The sequence below is a fragment of the Heterocephalus glaber genome, unplaced genomic scaffold, assembly GCF_053883595.1.
Source record: "Heterocephalus glaber isolate CG9 unplaced genomic scaffold, H.glaber_assembly_v1.0 deba00001118, whole genome shotgun sequence".
Lineage (NCBI taxonomy): Eukaryota > Metazoa > Chordata > Mammalia > Rodentia > Bathyergidae > Heterocephalus > Heterocephalus glaber.
Genome location: NW_028258196.1, coordinates 3096305 through 3101812, shown reverse-complemented (window position 1 = coordinate 3101812; position 5508 = coordinate 3096305). Strand labels below are relative to the sequence as shown.

The window sequence follows — 5508 nt, the reverse complement described above, 5'->3', positions numbered from 1 at the left end:
CCAACATGGTTTTGGTCCCTTGTCAAGAACCAGATAGCTGCTTGCCGCGAGTGCTCTAAGCGGGGGCATTCCTGTGGAGGTGTGTGGCCGGGGTGTAGTTACCCCAGCAGTAGCACCCCTTCCTCTTCCACCTGGGGTTCCTCTTATGATTGCCCCTGGTGGGTGGCTCTAGAATCTTGAAGAAGAACTCGGGAAGGCAGAGCAAACCTAGTCAGCAGAGGCCCACGCTGAGAGACCAGAAAGATGGCGGCGGCATCGGTGTCTGTGGCTTCTGATTCTCAGTTATCCAGTATCTTGGCTGAACCATCAAAGTCTAATGGAAATATGGTTCATCGTTCTTCATCTTCGTATGTATTATATCCACTTGATAAGCCTTTCCTTAATAGTGAACTACGACGCTTCCCTAATAAGCCTACACTTGCCTACCCAGAAAGCAACAGCAGACCCATATTTTCTGCTCTGAAGAATCTTCAAGGTAAGATTCGACGCTTCAACTTGAGAGGATGCAGGCAGAAGAAAGTGTGAAGACTTTGTCTAGAGAAACAGTTGAATATTTAAAAAGTACTAGATGAACAGATACAAAAAAGAGAGAATTCAAAGAATGAGGAATCAAAGCACAATCAAGAACTGACATCTCAGTTGCTAGCTGCAGAAAATAAATGTAATCTTTTAGAAAAACAATTGGAATGCATGCAGAATATGATAAAGCATGCAGAAATGGAGACAACATCTGTCTTAGAGAAACAGGTGACCCTAGAAAGAGACTGGCAACATGATCAAACATGTTCAGAACCAACTTGTAAAACTGGATCTTCTGGAACAAGAATATGACAAACTTACCACAATACAAGCCCTTGCAGAAAAAAAGATGCAAGAATTGGAAGCAAAACTCTATGAAGAAAAACAGGAAAGGAAGCATATGCAGGCTAAGGCAGCTGAGTTGCAGACTGATCGAAAAACAAAGAGACTTACATTTGAAGATAAAACAACCTCATACGCTCCCAATGCAAAAAAAAAAATTTTTAAAGAAGTCAAAACCACCAGAAAAGAAAGGACGTAGGAATTATTTTGATGTACAATCTCATGATAGACTATGCTTACGTGATATGCCATTTGTGGCTGGAAAGTCCACTAGTACTAGCCATGCTGTGGTAGCTAACGTTCAGCATGTCTTGCACCTAATGAAACAACACAGTAAAGTTTTGTGCAATGATCCAGTGATGAACAACCTTCCTTTGGCAAAACAAATACCTTCACAAGGTAGTAGAAGTAAGAAGTCAGCAACACCTCCGTCTTCCAACAACATCAATGAAGAATTCTCACAAGTCTTTTTATAAAATTAATTTTATTGGTACATTTAAGGTATACAGTATAATGACATTCATCATTGGAAATTTGCACCTTTACATAATCTCTCTTGGTTCTTATTCTTCCCCCTTCCCCTGCCCTCCCTTCAACCCCTCCATCCCTCCCTATTTACAAAGACCTTGTCGCCATTTTTTTATTTTCTCATATTAATTCCATTCCCTGCTTTCCTCTCCCATACCCCTCCCACTTCCCCTTCCCCTTTGCCCCTTTCCTTACTATTTCACATAATCTATTATACCTTTTAATCCTTATTTACACTTTTAGTTCCTCATACTAGAGAAACTATTCAGTACTTACACATGTGTGTCCTATTTATTTCACTTAAGAGTATCGCCTCCATGTGCATCCATTAACTATAAATGTCACTAATTTCTCATTTTTTATGACTGAGTAGTACTCCATTTTATGAAAAAATCACATCTTCTTTATCCAGTCTCCAGTTGATGGGCATTTGGGCTATTTCCATGTTTTAGCTATTACGAATTGTGCTGCTATGAACGTGGGTACACATATATCACTGTGCTATGACGCTTTTAATTTTTTGAGGAAAATACCCAGCAGGGGAATAGCTGGGTCAAATGGAACTTCCAGTCCTAGTTCGTTGAGGTATCTCCATACTGATTTCCACAGTGGTTGCACCAGTCTACACTCCCACCAGCAGGGGAGCAGGGTTCCTCTTTCCCCACAGCCCCACCAGCATTTGTTATTCGTTGATTTCATGATAGCAGCCATTCTTTCTGGAGTAAAGTGGAATCTCAGCGTTTTCATATGCATCTCTCAAATGACCAGTGATGTTGAACATTTTTTCATGTATTTATTTGCTATTTCTACTTCTTTGTCTGAGAAATGTCTGTTCATTTCAGATGCCCATTTTCAGATTGGGTCTTTAAATTTGGGAGGTTTGGCCAGGGATTTAGCTCAGTGATTCCGCTGCCTGCCCTGCAAGTGCAAGGATCCGAGTTTGATCCCCGGTACCAAAAAAAAAAAATTTTAATTTGGGAGGTCTGATCTTTTTAAGTTCTTTATAGATTCTAGATAGTAGACCTTTGTTTGAGGAACAGCAGGTGAAGATTTTTTCCCACATTGTGGTTGTCTGTTTACACTGTTGATGGTTTCTCTTGCTGTGCAGAAGCTTCTGAATAAGAAGAGATCCCACTTGTTGATTGTTTGTGCTAGTTCACAGGCAACTGAGGTTTTGTTCTTAAAATCTTTTCCTATCCCAATGTCTTTAAGAGTTCTACCTAACCTCTGTTCCAGCTGGTTCAGTGTTTCTGTTTTAATATTTAGATCTTTAATCCATTTTGACTTTAGTTTGTGCATAGTGAGAGATATGGGTCTAGTTTTAATCTCTGGCAGGTTGAAACCCAATTTTTCCAGCATCATTTATTAAAGAGGCTATCTTTCCTCCAGTGAGGGTTTTTGGCTCCTTTGTCAAAGAAGAGGTGGCTGAATGTGTCTGGAGTTGTTTCTGCATCTTCTAATCTGTTCCACTGGTCCTCAGATCTGTTTCTTTGCCAGTACCATGTTGTTTTTATCACGGTGGCTTTGTAGTATAATTTCGAGTTGGGGGTCATGATACCCCCTGCCATGTCTCTGTTGCCCAGAATTGCTTTTGCTATTCTGGTTCTCTTCTTATTCAAATAAATTTTTGAATTGTTTTCTCAAGGTCCATGAAATGTGCTGCTGGGATTTCAATTGGGATTGCATTGAATCTATATAGCAGTTTTGAAAGTGTGGCCATTTTCACTATGTTGAACCTTCCTACCGAGGAGCAGTGGATGTCTTTCCATTTTCTGATATCCTCTTCAATCTCTCTTTTCAGAGTGCTATAGTTTTCAGAGAAGAGGTGTTTGATTTCTCTCATTAGGTTGATTCCTAGGTATTTCTGTTTCTTGGATGCTATTGTGAAAGGAATTGTTTGCCCTATTTCTCTCTCAGGGAGTCTGTTGTTCCTGAAGAGGAAAGCTATTGATTTTTGTGTGTTGACCTTGTATCCAGCTACTTTAATGAATTTGGTTATTAAGTCTACAAGATTTTTGGTCGAGTTCTTGGGGTCTTTATATAGAGTATCATGTCATCTGCAAATAATGACAATTTGACTTCTTCATTTCCTGTCTTTATTCCTTTTATTCCTTTCTCTTGTCTAATTGGTATGGCTAATGTTTCCAAGACTATATTGTATAGGAGTCGTGATAGTGAACATCCTTGCTTTGTTCCTGATTTCAGTGTGAAGGATTTCAGTTTTGGACCATTTAGTATGATATTGGCTGTTGGTTTTTCATAGATGGCTTTTTTCAAACTGAGGTAGAGACCATCTATTCCAATATTTTGGAGAGGTTTTATCATAAATGCATATTGGATATAGTCAAACACTTTTTCTTCACCTATTGAGATGATCATATGGCTTTTGTCCTTGGATCTATTAATATAGTGTGTTACATTTATTGATTTGCATATGTTGAACCATCCCTGAATCCCACTTGGTCAAGGTGTATGATCTTCTTGATGATCTTCTGCATTCTCTTTGCCAGAATCTTATTAAGGATTTTTGCATCTATGTTCGTTAGTGAGATTGGCCTATAGTTCTCTTTTCTCGGTTTGGTCTTTCTATGCTTTGGGAATCAAGGTGATGCTTGCTTCCAGGAATGAATTTGGGAGTATTGCTTTTCTTTCAATTTCATTGAAGAGTTTAAACAGTAGTGGCAGTAGTTCCTCTCTAAATGTCTTATAGAATTCAGCAGTGAAGCCATGAGGACCTGGGCTTTTCTTAGCTGGTATGTTTTTCATTAAGTTTTCAATTTCATTGGTTGATATTGCGTCGTTTAGAATTTTTAGGTCTTTTTTGTTCAACTGTGGTAATTCATACGTATCTAGGAATCTGTCCATTTCTTCTGTGTTGTCCATCTTATTCGCGTATAGCTTCTCAAAGTAGGTATTGATCCTCTAGATTTCTGCTGAGTCTGTTGTAATTTCATCCTTATCATTCCTAATTGCATGGATTTGGGCCTTTTCTTTCTTTTTTCTGATAAGGTTGGCTAATGGTTTGTCAATTTTGTTTATTCTTTCGAAGAACCAACTCTTGGCTTCATTGATTTTTTTGTATCGTTGTCTTAGTCTCCATTGTGTTGATTTCTACTCTGATCTTTATAATTTCCTCCCTTGTATGAGCTTTGGGGTTGTCCTCCTCTTCTTTTTCTACAAGATTGAGGTTCAGCATCAGGTTGTCTAATTGATCTTGCTCTGTTTTCCTAATAAGCGTATTCCTTGCTATGAATTTCCCTCATAAGACAGCTTTCATTGTGTCCCATAGATTCTGATATGTTGTATCGGCATTGGCATTTAATTGTAGGAACTGTCTGATTTCTTCTTTATTTTCCTCTGTGACTCATTGGTTATTCAGAAGTGTGTTGTTCAATTTCCATGTGTTTATGAAATTCTTACAGTTTCTTTTGCTATTGATCTCCAATTTCATCACACTGTGGTCTGATAATATACAAAGGGTAACTTCAATACCTTTGCACTTACTTAAACATGTTCTATGAGTGAATATGTGGTTTATTTTAGAGAACAACCCATGTGCAGCTGGGAAGAATGTGTATTCAGATTTTGCAGGGTGGAACCCTCTGTAAATCTCTCTTAGGTTCATTTGTTCAAGAGTTTGATTGAGTTCTAGTGTTAGTTGTTTAGTTTTTGTCTAGCTGATCAATCTTTTTGTGATAGTGGGGTATTCAGGTCCCCCACTTCTATTGTATTAGTGTTTATTTGATTTTTCATATCTGTTAGTATTTGTCTTATGTAGTTGGGTGCATTACTGTTTGGTGCATATATATTAATTATAGTCATCTCTTCCTCTCAGATTGTTCCCTTTACAAGGATGTAGTGTGCTTCTTTGTCTCTCTTAATGATTGTTGGTTTGAAATCCACTTGATCTGCAAAGAGGATAGCTACTCCTGCTTTTTTTTTTGATTCCTGTCACATGGAGCATTTTTTTCCACCCTTTACCTTTCAGTCTATGAGTTTCATTTTGAATTAAGTGTGTTTCTTTTATGCAGCATATTGTTGGATCTTGCTTCTTGACCCATGCTGCCAGCCTATTTCTTTTGATTGGTGAATTGAGACCATTGACATAGATGTTATAAC

At 38.2% G+C, this 5508-nt stretch overlaps 1 pseudogene; it reads left to right on the top strand.

Annotated features, from left to right (window-relative positions):
• The first annotated feature begins 243 nt into the window (after positions 1-243).
• Positions 244-4290, top strand: LOC101713594 (centrosomal protein of 57 kDa-like; annotated as a pseudogene).
• Positions 4291-5508: the final 1218 nt, after the last annotated feature.